The following is an 11,709-nucleotide window of genomic DNA, read 5'->3' on the forward strand; positions in this document are numbered from 1 at the left end:
TCCCGAGGGTAGGGGGGTCCGTTCTCCGTGACCCCCCTTTGCTTGCTTGTGAGGGAGGCATAGGCGTTGCCCCCAGAGGTTGCGTCTCGGAGAAGCAGGTGGCCCGGGGCTGGGGGCGCGGTGGTCTGGGGCCCCGGGGACACCGGCGCGCGGGAGCTGCTGCAGCCCCGGGCCCACGGTCACGCCGCCCCGTGTCGCCTTGCGTCGGTCCTTGGCTTCTGCAGAGCCCGGACCCTGGGCTTGCAGGCGATCCCGTGCGCTCCGGGCGTCTGGCCTGCGTCCTGTCCCAGGATTCGCTTCAGGCCGAGTTTTGGGAAGGTGGGGGGGGAGGGGCGGAGCACGCGTGGAGGATGTGTCCCACGGGGGGCGCTCAGTGCCACGTCGGGGGCGTCGTTACTGGCCGCGGCGGGGGCCGGGGGTGCTCTGTAAGGAACTCTCTCGACCTTCCGGGGTTGTTTCTCCTTTTTCCTGGAGCCTTAAGCGATTTAATCGATGCTTTATAACAAGCTACCGTGTTTGTCTTGGGCCAGCCCCCCGCCCCCAGTACGCAGCCTGCGCCCTTCAGGCCGGCCCCCGTCTCCCTTGGCTTCGAGTCCAGCGGCTTTGGGCCTCTGCTGGCTCTCACCCTCCCTCCGCCCGCGGGCTGCGGTCGGTGGAGACCGGTGTGCAGAGGCCAAGGTCTGCGTGTTGCGCATGCCCGTTGCGGCCCGAGCAGCCTGGCTTAGGGCTTGGCGTCGCCTGGAGCAGAGATCGGACTTCACCCGCCCCAGGCGCCAGGGATGCGGGTCCTGTTTGTTCAGCAGTACTGTGTCAGGTGCCCACGGCCAGCACCTTGGGCCCAGAGAGGCTGAGTGCCTCGCCCAGGGTCGCACAGCCCGCAGGCGCCGCTGGAACGCCTCGGTGCAGAGGCCTGGTTAGGGGCAGCCACGAGTGAGTGTGCCATGCTGCAGAGTCCCAGCAGAGGAGCCCGACCTCTCACCTCGCTCCCCGCCCACGCTCCCCGCCCACCCCCGTCTCGCCTGCGGGGTGAGGTCACGTCCTTCCTAGCCTGAGCGGAAAAGCAGAAATGCGGTCCCTCTCCCCCTCCCCCCCTCTCCCTCCCTCCCTCTCCCCCCTTTCCCTCCCCCTCTCCCTCTCCCCCTCCCTCCCTCTCCCTCTCCCTACTCCCCCCCCCCCCCCCCCCCGTGGGCTAGCCTGAGCACCTCTGCGGGGCAGCTGGGCGAGACTGGGAACTGACAGCCCTGTCATCAGGTTCTGTTGCTCAGAGCACCCTGGGGCAGCCCAGGTTCAAGGGCTGGGCAGACAGACTCTGCTGGCCCCAGCAGGTGTATCAAGTGCCGTTTTTGACCTCACAGTGATGTCTGCACGATCCTCACGCCACGCCCCTGCCCCCAGCTCCCCACACATGTCGATCTGTGTCACTCTGCTGCTCATTAACCATCAGTGGCTCCTGATGGCCCCAGCACAAGCACTGATTTTCACATCGTGTTCTGTAGCCTCCTGGACTCATTTGCATCCTCCGGCTTCAGTTCTTGCTGAATGCCACCAGGAACCCTGAACTCGACCCACTGAACAGCTGGCTTTGCCCCGGCACCTCGGTCCAAGTCTCTGTGGCTTACACGGGCCCATCGGCCAGGGAAGTCCACCCTGTCCGGCCTTTACCCAGTCCTCTGGGACCCGTGAGGGTTGAGCAGCAGCTCACAGAGCCATTCCTGGCCCATGGAACTCATTGTCCTCTCCTTTCCCGATACATGTGTTCCAAAGTCTGACTGTGGGGGCCAGCGCTGTGGCATAGTGGGTAGAGCTATGTCTGGAAAAAAAAAAAAAAGAAATGGTGGCATCCCCTGTGGGTGCTGGTTCAAGTCCCGGCTGCTCCACTTCTGATCCAGCTCCCTGCTAATGGCCTGGGAAAAACAGTGGAAGATGGCCCAAGTGTTTGGGCACCTGCCACCCACGTGGGAGTCACGGATGAAGCTCCTGGCTCTTGGCTGTGGCCTGGCCCAACCCTGGCCATTGTGGCCATCTGAGGAGTGAACCAATGGATGGAAGATCTCTTTCTCTCTCTGTAACTGTATCAAATAAATAAATAAATAATTTAAAAAAGTCTGAGTTTGCGTTTCTATTCCGTATCCTCCTGAGTATGAGCACTCCAAACAATAAAAATCTGCACTGGAAATTTTGTGCAAATTGCCCATGATACTTAGTTCTGTGAGCTTGAAAGAAATTATTACTTTAGTCTCCCCAGTTGAAGATGGTAAAACTACAAAATTAAAAAAAGTTATTGCTTGAAATTTACAGAATTAAGTACCAGAAGACTCAAGCAGCTAAATGTAAAAATGATTTCAAAAATAAATTTTGGGGACAGGTATTTGTCATAGCATTAGGATGCCACTTGGGAACCCATGTTCCATGTTAGAGTCCTGGATCCGCTTCTGATGCCAGCTTTCTGCCGATGTGCACCCTGGGAGGCAGCAGAGGATGGCTCTAGTGTCTGGGTCCCTGCCACCCATGTGGGAGACCCAGGTTGAGTTCTAGGCTCCTGGCTTTGGCCTCAGCTGTTGCAGGCATCTGGAGAGAGAACCAGCAAAAGAGCTCTTTTTTTTTTTTTTTGTCTTTCAATTAAATTGAAAAAAAAAATTATAAAGATTTATTTACTTGTTAGGCAGAGAGAGGGAGAAACAGAGAGAGGTCTTCCATCCACTGGTTCACTCCCCAAGTATCCTCAATGGCTGGAGCTGGGGTGACACGAAACCAGGAGCCAGGAGCTGCTTCCAGGTCTCTCCCATGCTGGTGCAGGGCAGGCATTTGGAAAATCTTTCCCAAGCCATCAGCAGGGAACTGGATTGATACCCATACGGGATGCTGGTGTCACAGGCAGAAGCTTAACTTACTAGGCCACAGAGCTGGCCCCTAAAAACATTTTTAATTAAAAAATAAATTTGCAAAACTATATAGACGGCGAAAAGATCAGTGGTTGCCAGGAGTTTGGGGAGAGGGAGAGGGCAGGAGAGAGGAGTAGTTGGAGGGCAGAGGGTTTTTAGGGCAGTGAAAGTACCATGTGTGATGTTGTCACAGCGTGTTCATGTCATTGTACACTTGTCAGATCCTGTAGCATGTACACTGGCCAGAGCGACCCCTAAGGTAAACTGAACTGTGGACTTCAGTTAATCCAGCCTTCTGCCCTTGGTTCATCGACACTGACGCAAGATGGTAACAACAGAGGAAAGCAAGGGAGAGAAGGGGATTATGTGGGGATTCTTTGAACTTTCTGCTTAAGTTTTCTGTTTGCCTAAAACTGTTCTAAAAACAAAGTCTGTCCATTTTTAAAGTGTGTTTATACTCCTGAAATGTTTGAAGTTTAATCTGCACGAAGACAAGTGCGCATACTTTCTATAGCAAGGCTTCTTTTTATTTATTTGAAAGGGAGGGAGAGCGAGCGAGCGAGCGAGTGAACAAGAGCGCTTTCATCTGCTGGTTCACTTCTCAAATGCCTGCAACAGACAGAGCCAAGCCAGCCCAATGCCAGAAGCTAGGAACCCAGTCCAGGGCTCTCACGTGAGCCAGGGACTCAAGTACTCAAGCCATCTCTGCTGTCTCCCAGGTGCGCCTCAGCAGGAAGCTGGAATTAGGATCAGAGCCAGGACTTGAGCTGAAGCACTCTGATGTGGGATGCGTATGTCCAAGTGGGTTTCTTTTTTTAAGATTTATTTATTTATTTGAAAGGCAGAGTTCCATAGAAGCAGAGGCGGGGGGGGGGGGGATCGTCCATCTGCTGGTTCACTCCCCAAGTAGCTGCAACAGCTGGAACTGGGCCGACCCGAAACCAAGAGTCAGGAATTTCTTCCAGTCTCCCACGAGGGTGCAGGGGCCCAAGCACTTGGGACATCTACTGCCTTCCCAGGTCAAAACAGAGAGCGGGATCGGAAGCGGAGCAGCCAGGACTTGAACCGGTGCTCATATGGGATGGCGGCACTGCAGGTGGAGGCTTTACCTGCTACGCCACAGCGCCAGCCCCCCAAGTGGTGTCTTAGCCTCTGTGCCGAATGCCCACCCCCACCCCCACCCCCACCCCCACCCCCACCCCCAGCAGGGTGTTCTAACCCAGCTGCACATTATAATCACCTGGAGTTTCAAAGCATGCCGGGTCCTCGCACACACCAATTCAGTCGCGGTCTTGGGGGTGGGGTCTGGGCGTGTTTTTAAGCTCAGTCTCCCCATGGCACCAAGAGTGCCTCGTGGGGACAGGTGAGGCGGGTGAGCAGATGCACTGGGGTTTATAGCTCACGCTCTGGAGCCAGACACGTGCAGATGCTGCCTCGTGCTTATGAGCAGAACCACACCGGGCAAATCATTCATGTCTCCAAGCCTCAGCTTGCTCATCTGTAAAATAAGGAGATAAAAGCATTTTCTGCACGAGGTTGCTGGGGGGATAAAATCATTGAATGTGTTTCACGGCGCCCAGAGCTCCCAGAGGGCAGAGCTGCAATCCATGTTTGTGTTTGAGTAAACTCAGGGGTGTAGTTCAGAGATCACATCCTTCACCCGCATTTACAAGTGGGGATCTGAGGCCTGTGTGGGAAAAGTCACCCAATCACACGGTAGATTAGTAGATGAAACAAAACTAGAACCTGGGCCAAACTGGCTGAAAACCTGGTGCTGATTCAGCGGGACAGGGACATTGGAAACAGGTGCAGGCAGTCCCAGCGTCCTGTGAGATGACGGTTAACACACACAGGAGGCACCTGCTGTTCCTGGATTGCACCATTAGGGGGCGATCTTCCCCTACTTATGATGAAGGCAATCAGGAAGTAAGTAGAGAATTTTTCTGCCTTTGGATCCAGTAAAAAATATCTAATAAGGGATTTTATACACAGCAGGCACTTAGCATGTAATTGAATTCAAAAATAAGATACATATTTATTATAAACTAGAATTCTTTCTTAAAAAAGACTTATTTATTTGAAAGGCAGAGTGACTGGGGCGGGGTGGGGGGAGAGGAAGGATAGATCTTCCATCCCTGGTTCACTCCCCAAATGCTTGTGACAGCCATGGCTGGACCAAGCTGAAGCCGGGAATCAGGAATTCCCTCCGGGCCTTCCAAGTGGGTGGCAGGGGCCCAAGCACTTGAGTCATCACCTGCTGCCCCATGGGGTGTGCGTTAGCAAGGAGCTGGATGGGGAGCAGAGTGAGGAATCCAACAGGGCTCTGATACGGGATGTGATGTGAGCAGCTTAATCCCTGAGCCGGGTGCCCCCCCCATAACTTTCTAACTCATTACTAGCACAATTCTGTTTCGGTATCATTGATCCCACCCCCCATTAAGGGTTGTATTTTGTGGCTTCTTTGCATGTCTGCCAATTTTCCATCCAATGCCAGTCATTGTGAATTTTGCCTTACTGAGTGCCGAAAACGTCGTTTTATAATTTTTTTTTTTAGGACACAGCTGATTTACTTGGAGACCTTTCTGTAAGACTTGCTGCTAAGCTTTGCCAGGTGGGGCCAGGTGGCCTAAGTCTGGAGCTAATGCTGCCCTTCCTAGTATCTGACTTGGCGCTGCGTGGATTAGGAGGTTGTCCACTGTGGTCCGTGGGATCAGGAGCTACTCCCAGCCTGTTCTGGGGATGGTGCCTTTTGTCTTTAGGGGTGCTCCCACCATCCCACACGCACTTATCAGTTTCGCTGGAGGCTGAGGGCTCCCCGCCCTGCACACTCAGCCTCCCAGGCAGCCGCCCTCCCAGCTCCAGCCCCTTCCCCGGAGGTCAGGGCTCTCTGCTCCAATCCTCCTGTGCCCTGGCTAAAAGCTCTCTCTATGTACTTGGCTGGGGCGAGGGGGACTCGCCTCACCTGTCACCCACCTCACTGGGGGCACTGTCCTTCAAGGCCTCCAGTCCGGTGTCTGGAAAACCAGTGCTTACGGAGTGTGAGGACTTCTGGAGTTGTTTCAGGAAGGAAGAGAAGTCAGTCCTTGTTCACGCAATCTTGGTCGCAGGCGGAGGTCATGTGTGTGTATGCGCGTATGCTTGTGTGTGTGTATATGTGTATGTATGTTGCTCTTACTTTCTTTGGGAAATAAATTTTAAAACTTCAAAGTAAAATGGTGGGCCGGTATGTGGTGCAGTGGGTAAAGCTGCTGCCTGTGACACCAGCGTCCCATATGGGAGCCAGTTAGAGTCCCAGCTGCTCTACTTTTTTTTAGTTTTTTTTAAATTTGTTTATTTGAAAAGTTAGAATTACACAGAGAGAGGAAGAAGCAGAGTCTTCCATTTGCTGGTTCATTCTCCAAGTGGGGCTGGGCCAGGTGGAAGCCAGGAGCTTCTTCTGGTTCTCCCACGCGGGTGCAGGGGCCCAAGGACTTGGGCCATCTTCCACTGCTTTCCCAGGCCATAGCAGAGAGCTGGATGGGAAGAGGGGCAGCCACTTAGCTACTATCTGCAGGCGGTGGTTTTACCTGCTACACCACAACCGGTTCCCTGCTCCACCCCTGACCCAGCCCTGGCTGTTGGAGCCGTTTGGGGAGAACCCAGGGAAGATGGATCTCTGTTTTTGTATACCACGAAGGCATGGAAGAGAATGATCAAAAGTACACGACCCCTCTCTGCCCCGCCCTCCCTCTGTCCCGCCCCCTACAGGTAGCTCCCGGGCCGCAGCGATTCCCAAAAGCGTCCGTGCGGACTCGACTCCCCGCGTGGGTGCGGCGTGTGTGCCCCGTGCGTCGCGTTTTCACTTGGTGTAGCTCAGTCGGCAGCGCGTGCAGGCCCGACCCGCCCTTCCCGTGCCGTGCGCGTGTGCCGCAGGGGTCTCGACCCCCGCCGGGACGCTGGAGACCGAGGCAGGGTTACCACCGCGTGCCGCGTGGGCGGCGGCGCAGCTGCGCTCGGGTTTCCTGGCTGTCCCTGTGCGCGGGTCCCCTTCCCGCTTCCAGAAGCCAGAGGCGTCGGCGCTCCTGCCCGCCCCCAGGGGGCGCCCGAGGACCGCGGCCGCCGGGAGTGGACGTCCTGCGGCCACGGGCTGTCCCTTCCTCTTGTCCGTCACAGGCTGATCACGACTCAGGTTGTGCTCCAAGAGCCCTGTGCCTGGGCCGTGAGGTCCCAGGGCTTGCTGAGCGCCAGGGACCTGTCCGTGCTCACTCCCGGCCTTCTCTCCTGCCCGGCTGTGTGCACACTCACGCTCATGCCTCATTCTCACACTCAGGTCACTCACCTCACACACCACACTCGCATGGACACCTGTCCTCAACATACACTCACTCACAACCCGTCCTCACACAGGCTCACTCCATACCGTCACATGCACACATGCACACGGATTTTAATATTTTTTGCAGTCAAATGAACTTTTTAAAAGATTTGTTATTGGCCGGCACCGCGGCTCACTAAGCTAATCCTCCGCCTGCGGCGCCGGCACACCGGGTTCTAGTCCCGGTTGGGGCGCCGGATTCTGTCCCGGTTGCCCCTCTTCCAGGCCAGCCCTCTGCTGTGGCCAGGGAGTGCAGTGGAGGATGGCCCAGGTGCTTGGGCCCTGCACCCCATGGGAGACCAGGAAAAGCACCTGGCTCCTGGCTCCTGCCATCGGATCAGCGCGGTGCGCCGGCCGCAGCGCGCCGGCCGCGGCGGCCATTGGAGGGTGAACCAACGGCAAAGGAAGACCTTTCTCTCTGTCTCTCTCTCTCACTGTCCACTCTGCCTGTCAAAAAAAAAAAAAAAAAAAAAGATTTGTTATTAATTTGAAAGTTACAGAGAGCGGAACGAGAAATCTTCCATCCCCTGGTTGGAATGACCCCAATGGCTGGAGATGGGCCAGGAGCCTGGAACTTATTCTGCGTCTCCCATGTGGATGCAGGGGCCCAGCCACTTGGGCCATCTTCTTCTGCTTTCCCAGGGGCATTAGCAGGAAGCTGGATGGGAAGTGGAGCAGCCAGGACTCGAACCAGCACCCATATGGGACGCCAGTGCCACAGGCAGAGGTTTAACCAGTTGTGCCACAGCTCCGGCCCCTCCTTAAATGTTTTGAAGTACTTTCTCATGTGTGCTCTCTCATATAGTTTCCCATACTCACTTTCATGTTCAGCCACTCACCATCATGTACTCACATGTACCCACATACAGGTGCTTCTTACACACACATTGACACTCCCTCTCACATGCACTCATGCACACGCAGCCCTGTTCAGGCTTACACATTGTCACACACACACACACACACACATGCATGGCCACACTGTCAAACCCACCCCTGCATTCCTTCCCAATGCATTCTTCCACACACACCAACACTCACACCCTCACTACTCACACCCCTGTATACTCTCTCCCACAGCCACCTGCTCGCTCTCGCACACCCACACACAAGCGTGTCCCTGGACCCCTGGCGAGGGCCCCGAGAGTGTCTGTTACCAACACCCAGCTTCATGCCTGCCGTCGCTTCTCAGTACTGGCCGCCATTGGTGCACACCGAAGGCCCCAGGAAGGGACGACTCCCTCCCGCCCGGGGCCAGTCCCTCTCCCTGGAGGCTGCCAGGGCCGCCCATCCTTGTCCTTCAGCACTGCTCGTGCCCCTGCTCTCCAGCCTGCGCCATCCTGACCCTGACTTGACACAGAGAGGAGCAGATGAGGACAGCTGCCTGTCCCAGCCCCTGCTCTCCCCTTACCCACCTGCCAACAAGGTTGTCCCCCATCTGCACCTGTGTGTTTTGTAGCCCGGCACCATCCGAGGTGACAGCCCCTGGTCACGTGTGGCTACCTGAGCTACTTAAAATCAGATGAAGTATGGAATTCTGTTGCTTAGTTCGTTAGGCACATGTCCCATGTGGCAGCTACGCACGGCTGGTGGCCACCACGGCAGACAGCAGCAGGAATGTTCCCGACTGCACCGCCCCGGCCCCCACCTACCAGCCTCCATGCTCTCCTTCCGCAGTCAGATGGCTTTCACGTTAAATCTACAGATGTGGAGCAGCCCCTTCTGCAGCTCACAGAGCTCATGCAGCTGTCTCACAACAGTCCAGGCAGAGTCGGAGGTCAAACAGGCCACAGGCATCCCTGGGCCTGGCGTCTCCAACGTGTGGGAGGCCGAGCCGGGGTGGAGACGCAGGAAGTCCAGTCCCAGGGACAGCAAGGTCTCCCCTCTCCCCTCTCACCTCCCTCCTCCTGCACTTCCCACGGCCATCTGGTATTTCAGAAACAAAATGAGTTTTCCATCAGCCTGGTTTCCGAGAGATTCTTTTGGTGGTGGGTGAGGGCTGTCTCAGCAGCAGTGAACTTAGTGTGCTTAATGCAGAGTAGACTGTTATTGCTATTAATTTTAATGTCTGATTCCTTTAAAATTAATATATTTATTTGGAAGGCAGAGAGTGAACCAGCAGATGGTTCACTCCCCAAATGCCCACAACAGCCAAGGCTGAGCCAGGCTGAAGCCAGGAGCCAAGAACTCCACCCAAGTCTCCTATGTGGGTGGCATAGACCAGTACTTGAACCATCACCTGCTGCCCCAGGGTGTGCGTTAGCAGGAGGCCAGATCAGAGGCAGAGGTGGGACTGGATCCAGGCACTCTGATATGGGACATGGGTGTCCCAAGAGGTGACTTAGCCTACTGAGCCACATGTGCCTACCCATAGATTATTTTCAATGCCCTCTTCCTCAGTATGACAATGTTCTTAGGAATTATTATGGTTTGGGTTAGTTTTTAAGTTTTGACACAAACAAATAAAAAGGAGAATGCATTTCAGTTTTAAGTTAATGTTTGAAATCAGTGAAAGATTTCAAAAGAAATATTAAACATTTCCTTTCCAAACCAGTATATTACATTTTGCAGGATGGATGCTGCACCATGGTTTGACCCTGACAAATTATCTTTCTTTACAGCCAGGAAAAACACACATGGGTTTTACACACACATGTGCATGAGTGCACACACATACACACTTGTATATAACAGCTTGCCAAAACTGTATGTTATAATGCAAAGTTAGATTTTTTAAAAAGTTGATTTTTTTTTCCTACACGAAAAAAATTGCTTAGGAAAATCAAGCCAGAGCCCCAGGGACTGACAGGTCAGTTTCTCTGCTGACTCAGTTTCCCTTGGTGTGTGCGGGGGGTTGGGAGGGGCCCCCTCAAGAGGATACTTTCGCCAAGTGAAAGGCGTGCGTGCTCTTCAGCCCCACAGCTTCTTCTGAAAGCTGTGCTCACACACGCCCAGAGACGGCTCTGAGAACGTGTTGTATCTAACGCTGTGCTCCCAGGACTGCTGCTGCTATATGGCAATTGTGGGGCCAGGGAGCTGCATGGTGGCAGGGGAAGGGCCCGGGGCACTGCCCGGGGCAACGGGAATGTCCTCACCTTGGCTGCGGTGGCGGCATGCCTGTGTGTGTGACTGCCTGCTGAGGACGGTGCAGTGCACCGCGTGAAGACTGTACCTCCAGAAACCTAACACGGAAAGTGCACGTGTAGTCAGTGTGGGAATGTGTGTAATGGCAGGAGGCAAGAGACTAACGGCCAGGCTTAGCGAACGGTCCCATAAATAATGGCATGCCTACATAATAGAGTAGTATGCAGCTACTAAAAAGACAGATTTTTAAATTTATCTATTTGAGAGATGGAGACACACACCCAGAGGCCTCCCATCCGCTGGTTCAGTCCCCAGATGCCTGGAAGCCACGGTCCACCATGTGAGTGGCGGGGACTCTAGCTTGAGCCATCACCTGCTGCCTCCCAGGGCGTGCGTGAGCTGGAAGCTGGGGTCTGCAGCAGAGCCAGGATTCAAACGCAGGCTCGCCAGGATGGGATGCGGATGTCCCAAGCTGCACCTTGACTCCTGAGCCAAAGGCCCTCCTCCTCCCTGGTTGTTTCACTCCCTGTTGCAGCCAACCCTCCCCCCACTCTAGCCCCTGGCAACCACAGATCTGTCTTGTGCACACATGGCTTAGTCTTCCCTCAAAGGTCATTACTGTGGTTTGGACATTAACCCTGGAGTCCCCTGAAAGGCCCATGTGTCCAAAGCTTGGTCCCTAAAGTCTTATGTCCACGGCACTGAGGGGGTGGAATCTTAGTTCCACTATGGTGTCACAGGTGGGACATTTGGGAAGGGAGTGGACCTGGTTAGGCTGTGGGAGAGGGGCTGTTGGCATCGCATCATGGTGGCTTTATAAGGAGGGACACAGACCCTCCCTCTGCCCTGCTCTGAGCTGCCTGGGACTCTGCCTGTGCCAGATGCTGCACCGATGGAACCGTGTAACCTTGGGCCAAGGACCTTCCGACCTGTGAGCCCAGACAAACCTGCCTCTACCAGCAACTTGCCTTGGGTATTTCACCTTAGTATCCAAAAACTAACGCCATCACATACGGGGACTCACCAGGGTGCCGTCCCTGGAGCTCAGCTGCTCCCGCTCAGCCCAACACATCTGGGCTGTGAAGGGTCCCAGGCCCCAGTGGGCCATTTGGCTGGCATCTTGGGGATGAAGTAAGCAGGAAGACCACCAAGCCTGGCCAGACTGGCCCGGAGGGGCTGGAGTTTGCTGAAGCAGACCTCAATCTGTGGGCTGTGAAGTTCGCCTCTGTTTGTTTCCTTCGGACAAGGTGGCCCCAGCCGGCCTGCACGTGAGCAAGGGCACTGCCCAGAGCCCCTGTCCCGGGCTTTATGACACCGGCGCTGAGTCACAGAGGTTCTACCCGTGCCCAAGAGAAGCCCCTTCCCCTTTCCTGGTAGTGTCTTTGCCCT

This window comes from Oryctolagus cuniculus, chromosome 19, assembly GCF_051225735.1.
Source record: "Oryctolagus cuniculus isolate XC-2025 breed Fujian yellow rabbit chromosome 19, ASM5122573v1, whole genome shotgun sequence".
In the NCBI taxonomy this organism is placed as follows: Eukaryota; Metazoa; Chordata; class Mammalia; order Lagomorpha; family Leporidae; genus Oryctolagus; species Oryctolagus cuniculus.